The sequence below is a fragment of the Chenopodium album genome, chromosome 9 (genome assembly GCF_948465745.1).
Source record: "Chenopodium album chromosome 9, dcCheAlbu1.1, whole genome shotgun sequence".
Classification (NCBI taxonomy): Eukaryota; Viridiplantae; Streptophyta; class Magnoliopsida; order Caryophyllales; family Amaranthaceae; genus Chenopodium; species Chenopodium album.
In genome coordinates, this window is record NC_137842.1 from 60,808,880 (window position 1) to 60,822,215 (window position 13,336).

Sequence of the window (13,336 nt, forward strand, 5' to 3'; positions counted from 1 at the left end):
TTGGAGTAGTTAAATACAATTTGGATTCTAAACATATAAGCCTAACAAGCCCAATTTCGAGTATTAAATCGTCATTCACGAGCATGCCACAACCAGGTTGTGGCGCACCTCTATTGGCCACAGGCGTGATGTGGAGTGGACTGCCACACCACTCTTCTTCTTCTCTTTAATGTGCTATCCGCGGGTAGGCTGTGGAGAATATCATATGTTACACCTCGGTTGTGGAGTAGGCTGCCATTTAGCTCTTTTAAAGGAATTCCTTTCACTTTGTCACATAAAATCATCTCCGATCAGTACAACTCGAAAAATAACTTATTCCTACAAAAAAACTAAAAAAGAACCCGAGGAGAGCAATATCGAAATAGATGTAAAATGATGCTCAAATAATTTAATGTAGGGAGAAAGTACGATAAATATCATATAAATATGGAGTATAAACCGTGTATTTTATCGTGTTATCAAATCCCCCACATCTAACCTTTACTCTTCCTCGAGTAAACCAAAATAAAAAGAAAAGAAAAAGAAAAATTTTCAAGTAAACTACTGATTGTTTTGATGAATAGATATAGTTGAAAATTTTCATGAATTGTGTTTTATCCCCCAGTATAATTATCATAAGTTGTGGTCGATCATCAAACAATAACAATACAATAATAACTTTGACTTTTATTATGCAATCGTATAATAGTACAACCTAAGTTTTACTAGTCCTTTATTTTAAGATCTAGTAAAAGGTAAGTGTACATTATATAAACACCATCAAACAGTTTCGAAGTTATCGAATGAAACCCAAGTACAAAAAACAGAAAACAATGGAAGGAACTCACAGCACACATCAAAATTATTTTTTTGGGTATTTATAATGATATATGTACAAAAAACAAAGTGATGCAAAAAATTGAAAATTATTTCATATATTTGAATTCATTAATGATGAAAAATACAATCCCAACCAGGCCACATATATATTAAACATATGAACCAAAAGAAAGGAAACAAGACAAATCAAAGGAAAAGTGAATCTCAAACAACAACCAAGTAAGGAAATTAAAAAAAGAATGTGTAACGGAAGCTACACATAGCACACGATAATAATGAGCTCTACACCCGACCTCAGCTTGTTGAGTGCATTGTAGAGTTAGTTAACATATATATGATCATATATATAGTGTATGATCATATATATATACGATGGCATTTACAGGCATTGGTAAACTTCGGGTGAAATTGAAACTTGAACGCAATCTAGGCCAGTGCCACTGCAGCATTCAAAAACACCAGGGGTACATTCATGTCCACTGTGGGCTTCACAAGTGCCCTCTTTGCATTTTTTACCAGATGCAAGTTGGACACAATTTAAGCCAGTACAACAATCAAAAAAGTTGGGATAACACTCATGGTCGTGGTGATCCTCACATGTGGTATCATCTTTACATTTGTACACATTGGTTGCAACTTGAACGCAATGCAAGTTTGGATTGGTTGAGCAACATAATTCGTTAGGATTGGTACATGGATCATCATATGCTGCTGGACACGCGCCTTCTCCCGTATGAATTTGCAGCATCATCACTATATATATAACATAAAAATAATTAGTAGTCATCATACAAATTAAATTACTACATATTGAATGAATGAAGTGAAGAATGAAATACCTAATGCGAAAGTGGCAAGGGTAGCTAGCATCATTCTTTTCGAGAATGCCTTGTTCTCCATTTTTGGTTTGATTATATTATCAAAACTGTTTTTTTTTAATGTATGTACTCCAATACTATACAAAGAGAGAATTCTTGTTTTGTGAGTTTCCTAGTTATGTTTCTTGCTATTTATAGGAACTTTCTACTATTATTTTTTTCTTTTTATTTTTTTTTCTAATACGTACTCAACGAAAGGTTCATACTATATTATGTCGCCACTATGTGCTATACATAATTCTTTATATTATTCCATTCACTTATTTCTATAGAGTATATGTATTATACATTTATATTATGGATATACTCTTGATCTAGTCTGTATATATTATTATATCAACACCATAAATGTGTTTGGTTTCATTTTGTTGACATAAAATGTTGCTACAATGATGATATATAATACCATAAATAAATAAATTGGTAGTTGCTTTGACCTTTTTTTAATTCGTCATTTAGTCCAAGTTGCAATAAGTAAGAAGGATACTGAGCAGTTAGGCCTCGTTCACTTCACCTTATTTTTGCTGAATTGAAATTATTTTTATTGAACTGAAATTATTTTTATTAAACTGAAATTATTTTTGCTCAACTTAAATTATTTTAACTGAATACACAATAATTTACTAAACTAAAATTAATTATTTTCGCTAAATTTTTTTTTTTACTATTTTTTTTTACTGATTTTCTATTATTTTTCTTCTTTAAAGTTACTAAATTTTCTTGAAATTATCCTATTTTTATTGAATTGAAATATTTCTACTTAATTGAAATTATTTTTACTAAGCTGAAATTATATTTTCTAATTTGAAAAATATTTTTACTTTATACATTTTTTAAAAATGAAGTAAACAAGATCTGAATGGACATATACGGTCTTCTTTCTTTCTGTGTACCCTATATAAGGATTTAGGTGATATTTTTCTAAACAAGATTTCATTTAATGCAAAACTAATTGTTAACACAGACGATATCGATCGGTAATGATTGTGAAGATATTAATTGTGTAATATAATTAAAACAAGATTTTATAAGAAACTAGCTAATAAAAAAATGTTGTAATAAACTACTGTTTTTTTTACGGGAATTAACTACCGAATAAAGGTAAAATGCTGTAAAAAAAGCTACCTAAGAAATGGTAAAATGTTATAAAACCCACCGTTTACCTACCTCAAAACAATCTTGAAACCACCGCTTTCTGAAATTGCTTCCATCACACCTACACCACCTTTCAACCCCAAAACCACCACCTCTAACCCCAAAAACCACCGTCCCAAAACACTAATCTACCCTCAACAACTCGGAATATCCCCCAAGCACCTGGAAAATTACCTTAATACCACCTTGTAAACCAACCCTTACAGTGCGTGGTTTTAAGGGTATTTTTAAAGGTGGATCAACGTGGTAATATTAAAATGGTAGAAATTTGGTCAAAGATAGTATCTTATTAACTTTTACCTTTTATTAGGTAGTTTTTTACAACATTTTTTTTATTAGGTAGTTTCCGACAAAATTTTTAGTTTTATTAGGTAGTATTCCACAAAAAGTTCTAATATCTATTGAAGTATTGAACCAACAAAAGAAATGAACAACTTAATCAATTTTTGGTGTAGTACATAACTTTAAATAATAGCATTAGTAATATCGTATAAACCAAAATAAAGAGGAATTAAATTTCTAAACACTTTGATGAGAAACTTAACAAATCAGAATACATGTTTTGTAGAAAAAGCTAGCCTGGGAAATTAAAAGGGGGGTTTGTTGTAGTACATCCGTTTATTTTCTATATGCACACTTTCCTTATCACGAAATAAAGATTGCAATCAATTATATTTAGGAAATTTTAGATTTTAACACCTCACAAAAACTCAAAAATGGTTTTTAACACCTCCATAAAAAAAAAAAAAAAAATTTTGATTTTAACACCACAAAAATTTCCATAAATGGGTATTACCACAACTTAGCGGTTTCCGTCACAAAATTCCGTTAAGTGAGGTCCACAGTGACACGTGTCACTATTTTATTTGTTTTAATTTTTTTTTTTAAAAAAAATAATAAACCCTAAAACTACCCCCAGCCACCCCAGCCCCACCATCGCTCCACCACCGTCGTCACTCAACCCACCCCCTGCCGGCGTTCGGGGTCCTAGCCGGCGACCTCCTCCCCCAACCCCCCGTTCCCCCACCTACGCACCCCACCCCTTCCCTTTCCTCACTTCGTTTCCCGACCCTACCCCGAAACCACCCCCCTAAACGCCCCCTCCCCCGAAAACACCCCTCCTCTCTTTTCCCTCCCTCGGAAACACACTTCTCCCCTTTCCCCTTCCCTTAATCGACCCCAAGCCCTAAGCTACCACCTCGAAACCACCCTACATGGGTTTTAGGGTTTCGTTTGGGGGTGGTGGTTTAAGGTTGAAAATCGATTACTGTAATACCCCGTATTTTTATACGTATTTTATTTAAAGTATGTATTTTATAAAGTATTTAAATAGTTGTAATTATTTTAATTAAAGTATTTTAATTAATATTATTATTAAAGGAAAGTTTATTTAATTATTTTATTTAAAAGTTGTGGTTTTATTTTAGGAAAGTTTAATTTTCAACAAGTTTTATTAGAGAAGGAATTAGGAAAACCTAAAAGAGGAAAGTTTAGGGAATAGGGTTAGTAGAGAAGGGGTATAAATATCCCACTTATGAGGCAAATCAAACTTTGCCCAGAGTGGAGAAAACCCAAGGTAAACTTCTCTCTCTCTCCTCCTTATTTTTTCTTTCTTTTTCTTTTTCCCCTTCCCCTTATTTTTTTCGGCTGCCCTTCTCCCTCACCACCGCTGCCAGCCACCGGCAGTTGGTGGCCGCCGCTGCAAGCAGCGCAAGCCGTCGGCAGCAGGCAGCCACCGCCGCCAGCAGCCGGCAGCCGGTGGTGGCTGCCGTTCTTCCTCCTCTTTTTCCCCCTTTCTTTTTCGAACTATATATATATATATAAAAAAAACTAAGCTTTCTTGTTTTAATTTAATCTATTCTTGGATCTAAATATAAATTATGAGTTTGGGGGTTTAATTTTGATGTTTGATAATTGTAATTGTATGAATTAATTTTCAGATTTGGTTTTTAATTAAAAAGCCCCAATTTTTGAAACCCTAGGTTCTTGTTTCATGATTTATTGAAAGATTATGATGTATAATAGGGTAGGCCTTTGTTTTAAGTGTTTTAAAACCAAATTACAGCAAGTTTTAAGTATAATAAAGTGCTGAAATTTTATGTAGAACACTTAATATTGGGTTTCTTGAAGAAATTTTAATTACCCATTAATTGGGACTTAATTTAGGGTGTTTTAAATATAATTTCAGCTTATTCTAATTAATTTATGAAGGGTTTTAAAATAATATATATTGCTGGAAATTTGTTTAGAGTGAATATTAATACTCTATTATGGATTTAATGTGTAGGAGACTTTGAAGTAAGCGATTTCTACTAGTTGCTTCAGTTTTAATAATGTACTCAAGGTACGTTCGCGTACTTAGCATATTTTGATGATGTAGAATCATGCTAGGTTTAATTTCAATCAATTACAAGTAGTATCATGCTAAGGTTTATGTATTGAATGGCATGAATTATTGGTGTTGGTGATTGAATTGTGAAGTATGAATTATTTGTGATGGTTTATGGATTGGAAAATTATATTTTGGCATGATTATATGGACTACATATTTATTTATGGCATGATAGAGAGCATGATTAATTAAACTAATTGTTTAATTATGTTTGGAATATTGAAAAGAAATTTTATTATGGTTCATATAATTTTTATTGATGCTTTAAGCATGAGAAAGGAGCTATATAAATGTCTATGTACACAAGGAGTAAATTGTATGTTGGTGCCTATGTGCACTTAAGGTGTTTTTAACACCGAGGGATAGGATTTTTGGCACTTTATGCGTTTAAGGTGTCTTTGACACTGAGGTAGAATTAAAAAGGGTTCAACATTAAATATTATGTGGTCACTAAATATTCAAGAATTAAATTGGTATGTTTGAGTGATTGAATTATTATTGATGATTGAATTGTTATGCTTTGAGGGTCATCACCAAGTTTAATAATATGTAAATAACGTAAAGTGAAAGAGATTACGCACCAAAACTCTTGGAACGTATATACCTTGAGTATGAACATATGGGGGGAGTTATGTGACTTTATGTTTGATCATAACTTCTAACGGAGTACAAGACGCTGTATATTCCTTTTTATTATTATTATGCGCTGGAATTCCGCCACCTATGTGTGGCACAGGTTTGTTGCCGGCACGGTTAGCTCCCGTGTCAGTTAACCTCAATTTATTGGGGGAGGTATAGTTGGAAACCCGTTTGATGCGTAATCAACGCTAAATGAATTATTTAGTGTCCAGTTAAAGTGTCTTGTTGATTGCTGTGTGTGCTTGTAAACAGGTGCAATGAGGTAAGTGTGTGTGATGATAGGAGAATGCATGTTAGTGTGTTTAATTACGCTTATGTACTCAGCTTTGCTGATTGTGTGTGTTGTTTGTGTCTGGCCATGTCTTTATCTTGGCCCTACGATGATCCATTTTAATGGAGAGTAGTGGGGGCAAGTAGAGATACACTTTTCAGGTATTGAAGCATGTTCATGACGGGGCATGAGTGAAGAGAGAATCATGCTAGCTTCCATTAGGATATGATGTATTTTATGCATTGAATATTTTATTATATTACTTTATGGACTAACACAAAAGTTTGGTTGTTTCGATTTTGAATAAGGGCCTTAAATGATTCCAAGTTGTAGTGGATTTTTATTTGACTTTGGTTTTGTTGATTTTCAACTTTACTTTCGTTGGTTTGGTTTTTAAATTGTGTTATTTAAATAGTTTTGGTTTTCAAGTCTTCCGCTGTGTATCTTTGATAGTTGCCTTAGCCGTTTTCACGGTGGCGGTAATGTCTTAGATATTCCTAAAACGTATTTTAATTAAAAAGAGTAAAGTGTGTATTTAAAGTACATGAATTTCTAGGGTGTTACAATTACGGGAGGGGAAAAGGAGAAGGAGGGCGTTTCTGGGGAGAAGGAAGGGGAGGAGGGGCGGTTTCCGGGGGAAGGGGGTGTTTAGGAGGGTGGTTTCGGGGCGGGGGTCAGGAAACAAAAGTGAGGAAAGAGAAGGGTGGGATGCGTAGGTGGCGGAAAGGGGGGTGGGGGTGGGGTCACCGGCGTCAGGCGGTTCTCTGGGATGGCGGACGCCGACAGGGGGCAGGTTGGGGGAAGGCCGGTGGTGGCGCGGTGGTGGGGCTGGGTGGCTGGGTAATTTTAGGTTTTTTTTTTATTTTTTCTTTTTTATTTTTAATTTTTTTTTCTTTTTTTCCCAATCATAAAGCGCCACGTGTCTTTATGGCCCCACTTAACGGATTCCTAAACGGAATCAGTTAAGTGGTGGTAATACCTAATTTTTGGAAATTTGTGTGGTGTTAATTTCAATTTTTTTATGGGGGTGTTAAAAACCATTTTCGGGTTTTTAACAGGTGTAAAAATCTAAAATTTCCTTATATTTAGGAGAAAGAAAATTGTTAATTGTGAAAGTAAATTTTGAAAAAGTATTAGGAAGAGTACAAGTTGTGAGTGCCATTTTTAAAAATGGTATATGTTAGAATGAGTAAATAAAAAAACATATCTAAAAAAAGAAAATGAGTAAATTTTTTAAAATAAAAATAAAGTAGGGAGTATATCTAAAAAAAAGGAAAATGAGTAAATTTTTAAAAACAAAAGGTACAGATAGATCGTCATCAGAACCTATTCAACTAGTCACCCATAATTGGGAATGAAGAAAGTAAACAACCTTCAAAGTTCTGATTTAATTCCTAAATAATCTAAAGATGCAATTATTAAAAGAAAATAATACAGAAAAATAGATATTTTATTAATAATTTAGCTGATCATCACTTGGAGTAAATTGCTACAACACTGTGTTGTATGTACTATGTTTATGTTTTTATTTATTCCCTCCATTTCGTTTTAGATGCATTGTTTTTAAAACTACGAATACCTAACAAGGTAGTTTTTGGAGATACAAAAAAAAAAAAAAAAAAAAAAAAAGAAAGAAAGAAAAATGAAAGCCCATGTGATACGAAAGAGATAGAAATTTTTATTTACAAATTAAAAAATGATGCATATAGTTTGAAAATAATGCATCATATAACCGAAACAAGGGAAGTATGATAATTACACCCTTACAAATTACAATCTCTAGTGCATAATCTAAGTGAGAGAGTAAATTTTGTATGCAATTTTGAACACCGAAATTGCCCTTAAAGTTAAATATTGTTATTTTTAGGGTCTTTTCTCATACGATTATTTTCAGTTCAATTCAATTCAATTCAGTTCAGTTCAGTCCAGTTCAATTCAGTTCAGTTCAGTTCAATTCAGATCTAATAAGTTCAGTTTAGTTCAGTTCAGTTTAGTTCAGCTTCTATTTTCCTTCTCTTATAAAATATTCATTTCAGTTCAATTCAGCTCTAATAAGTTCAGTTCAATTCAGCTCATTTTAGTAAATGAGAACAGACCCTAAGTCTTATTCTTATTTTAGATTTCAATCAAGTTACAATAGGAAAATAAGGGGGAAAATATTTAATCAATCAGTTTTAACAAAAATTTAAAAAAAATCAAGTGATAAAAAATTAATATTTTGAAAAGGAAAATATATCATTTTTTGAAAAAAAAAATTATCAAGATAAATGGATAACATAAAATAATAATAATAATAATAATAATAATAATAATAATAATAATAATAATAATAATAATAATAATAATAATAATAATAATAATAATAATAATAATAATAATAAATGTTACATAGTAATCACACAGCTCTAGCAAAATTGAATCACCTTAAATAAATATGTAAATAAAAAAACTATTATTACACTTTAATAATCCTAACTATGGGCGATTTACTTTAATAATCCCTACTAAGGTTTATTTTTTTTTAATAATTCTAACTATATTATGCTATTTGTTTGCCTTTAATAGTCTTAGTGACCGGTAATCTGCTAAAAGATTTCATTTTTTTTGGTGTTAATAACCATGTGTCAACTTATGATTGGTGTAAAATTAAAAAAAAAAACATAAAAATAAAGACAAATAAATAAAAACAAAAATAATTAAAAATAAATTCCCCGGCCACTTTCCCCGCCCCCACCCTAAATTCAGCTCGCCAAAAATTGGTCATCCAACCATCTTAACCGCCTAAATCGGTCAGTCGATCCTATACCGCCACATCTAACCCTCCTCTGACCCCTTCCTTTTACCTTAACCCCCGGCCTGCTACGTCTAATTTCTTTCTCGAAAACCAAACCACCCGATAACCCTCCTCCTTTTTCTCACACCCCGAAATGATGAGGGTTGTTTTGAGGTGGGTAAAAAGGATTAATATGTGACTGTTTTGTGGTGGTTTAAGGGTGGAATGAGGGTGATCGGTTTTTTGGTTGTTTCGTTGTTACGTTTGGTTGTGTTCGCGATAGGGTAAGGGAAGCAGGAGTGCGAGGAAGAAAGTTAGGGGCTTGATAGCGGAAGGGGTTATAATGGCGCCAGTCAAAGGTGCGTAGCCACTAGCCGGCGTCAATGACTTGGGGTGATGGGTGGGTTGTGATAGTGGGAGGGGTGGTTAGTTGCGTTTAATTCTTAGTAAATTAGGGTAAAATGATAACATTTATATAATGATAAGGATGAGAAGCTTTAGGGTTCGTTAAAAAATGATCAAATGACCCTCATTACATGCTTCATTAGTGGCAAAACTGTAAATAATAATAATATATATACACTAAAATAACAACTGATGATGTCATCATTGCCTACGTGTCACTTTTATTTAATTTTTCCCTCCAAAATGTGAGGATGATGTCATATTTTTTTTTCCTTTTTAATCTACCCTATTTAACATAGCTTTGAAAATATATTCTATTTGAATTTTTTAATTTTAAAACTTGGGTTTTCTACACATATTATGCTATTTAGTTATTTACGAGTTGTTAACAATTGTTAATAATATAATTAATTGAAATTTTTTAATTAAATATGAAAATTATGCACTTTCGGGAATTGTATATTCATATTTAATCAGAAATTCGTTAGGAAAATGAGGAAGTTATTTTCTTACAGTACGTGTTAAAAGTCTGTAAATCAATTCTTATTTTAAAACCATGCATCACACGGGGTTAATCTAGCATTAAAATAAAACTTTTCCCCAATTCTTTTTATCTTTCCCATATTCCTATCCCTATTTTCCTTCCATATCCAGCATAATTTTTCAGTTAAAAGTGCATACATTTTCAACTAAATGTGCATATTATTTATTTTTTTAAACGTGCATTAATTATATTTTTCAAATTAAAGTACATAAAAGTGCATTAATTGTTTTATAAGGTAGTTTCATACAACATATATTGTTTAAAAGGTAATTTCTTACAACATTTTTGTTAATAAAGTAGTTTTTCACAAAAATTGGCTTGTATAAGGTAGTTTTTCACATAATGTCCTATCTTTAATTAAGTATGCATATTTGCTGTTACAAACGTGCATATTTTGTGTTCAAAAAGTGCTTATTGTTTGAACTTGGAATTGGTCCTGCTTTTGGCTATTATAAAGACAATTTTGGAGATTTTAATTTATATACATCGGGTAAGTCTTGTATGTGGCTAGCTACACGGTGTGGCCACATTGATTTATCACTACTAGAATTAAGGCTGTTTCCGACGGAAAAAATCCCTCGAAAACATCCTGATTTCCGTCGGTAATGGTGTTTCCGACGGAATTCCGTCGAAAAGTGGCGTCGTAAAAATGTTAGTAGGAAAATCGACCTTTTCCGACGAAAATTCCGTCGGAAACACTGTTCCGACGGAAATTCCGACGAAAATTTCCGTCGTCAGAGGTTTTTCAGTCCAAGAAAAGTCCGTCGGAAAACCCTTTAAAAAAAAAAAAAGATGCACCACCCCATACCACCACCAGCCCGCACCGCAATACCACCACCTCCACCGCAACAAATAAAACTAGAAAAACTCCTCAAATATTCCCCAGAACCACCACCACCACCTCACGGCCTCACCTCCCCCTTAACCTCTCTACCAGCTCAAACCCCACACCACTACCACCGTTCACCACAAAAACAGAAATCTAAAATAAAATTAACCCAATAAAAAAAAAAACAACAACCACAACATATAGATCTAAAGTTAACCACCAAAACAACAACAATTAACCCAAAACAATGTCGAAACAAGTAGATCGAACCACAAAAATCAAAAGGATTCAAATAAATATACAATTATCCTAAAAAATTCATACACTAATATTAAAATTACTTGAAAAATTAACCATAATCAAAAATTTATTAAAAAATACAACTAGATCTACAATCTAAACTAAACTAAAACAATATCTACAATACTTGAGCGGTTGACGATTCTCGCGACGGTGGTTGTGCAATTGGTTTTGTTGCGTGTTGCCGGTGTTATTGTGGTCGCCGTTGTTGTTGCACGGATGTAATGGTGTCCGTTGTTGTTGGTAGTTGGTGATGGCGGTGGTGTTAGGAGATAAGGGGAAAGAAGAGTGCGGAACTGCGGACAGAGAAGAGGCAAGAAGGAGAAGAAAAAAGAAGAGGAAAGAAGAAGAAGGAGAGAGAAAGAGGAAGATCAGAGGAAAGAAGGAGAGGAGAGAGAAAGAGAAGAGAGGAGAGAAGGAAGGAGAAGAGAAGGGCGGACAGGAGAGAGAAAGAGAGGAAAGAGAAGAGAGGGAAAAAAAGAAAAGGGGCGGAAGAGCTTTAGGGTTAGGGTTTGAAATTTTTTTTTTTTTTAAAGTTATATATTCCGTCGGAAATTACTCTTTTCGACGGAATATTCCGTCGGAAAGTACTAATTTTTCGACGGAATTAAATTCCGTCGTAAATTTACGACGGATTTGCGACGGATTCTTTAGTTTCGTCGGAAACATACGACGGATCAAAAATCCGTCGGAAATTTCGAATTTTCCGACGGAATTACGTGCCCGTCGGAACTAGTCCGTCGGAGATAGGCTGTTTTCTTGTAGTGTATTAGGGTAATATTTATTTATATGTATGATCTGAGTAACTTTATTTATTTATAAGAGTAACCCCATGTTGTCCATAAAAGTAACCCAAATTCATTATACGAGTGAATCAAGTAATTTAGAATAAGTAATTAACCCCATCTGTTCATTTGAGTAACCTGTATTCTTTTGTTTAAAAAAAAATGAAAGAATAATTCCATTTTTTTTTATTAAAGTAACCCCTTTTTATCATTCAAGTAATTACATACGTTAAGATAATCTCATTTGCTCATCACCGCAACCCGCTATTACTTTATTAATTGTCTTATATGTGATTATGTGAAGTGGCCACACCATATGATTAGCCACATATAAGACTTTGTGCTTATTTTATCATACCAATACCATTAACATTGACGGATTATATTTTGTCAAAATATTCATTATTGGGTTCGGGCCTACTTTAGTTTTCGTCAAAATTTTTGTCATGATACTTCAGTTTTGCCGATTTTGGCATTTGATTGACTATCAGTAAAATTTACAAATCTCTTATTTGATTGACTATCAGTAAAATTTATAATCCTACATGGTGCATTAAGAAAATTTTATTTTATGTGGCTCTCTAAAAACATGGGATAAACTCTCCATATATACTAATTTTTTGCCTGGGTGATGCCTAGATGGTTGATAAGAATTTATTTTTTTGACACCGTATTAGGGTTAATTTTTTGTCTTTAAATTTTTAATACAATCTTAAATTTCATGTCATTTATATTTATATAATAGTTTACTTTTTGTATTTTTTATAAATAAATAAATCTTATTATATATTTTTTTATTAAAATTAATTTAAATTTATTTTTACTAATTCTCTATTTTTTTTAAATAAATTAAATTTATTATAAATGAATCTTATTTTAAAGTACTTTTTAAAATGAATATTGTGATGAAATTAGAACCAAGTTATAGGATATTTATTAAAAATTTATGATTAATTTTATATACATGGTCGTCTATTAGGGGGAGCACTTTGAGTGACGGCTCAGAGCCCCCCTATTTGTGGGCCCCGTCATTTTAACAATATTTTTTTTACAAAATAAAATGAAATTTTAAATACTAGATATATATGAGAAATATTTGGTTTTTTCTATTTAATTATTATCACTGGTTATACCCATAATCATTACTACTTTTGTTTAGTGATAATCATAATATATAGCTTGATTTTTACGCCACTCAATATTCTTATGCTTATTTTACTTGACAATACTTTTTATCAATATATAAGAAACATATATTTTGTAAAATATATTTGGATTAACTTTTATTTATTTTTTCATTATATTAACCTTTTATACTTCTTAATAATATATAATTAGAAATATTAATAGTCAAATTTGTGCATTGACATCATATGTGTTAGTGTTGCGATTATTATGATATAGGAGTATATTATTTCCCTCTTCTCTCTTTTAATGAAGAAGATGAACAGTGCAAGTTTCAAAATTTGGGGGAAATTTGGGAAAAATATGAACATTAAGTCTCACGTGAGTAGCAAGTGCCTAAGTCAACGCCGGAGAAATATGG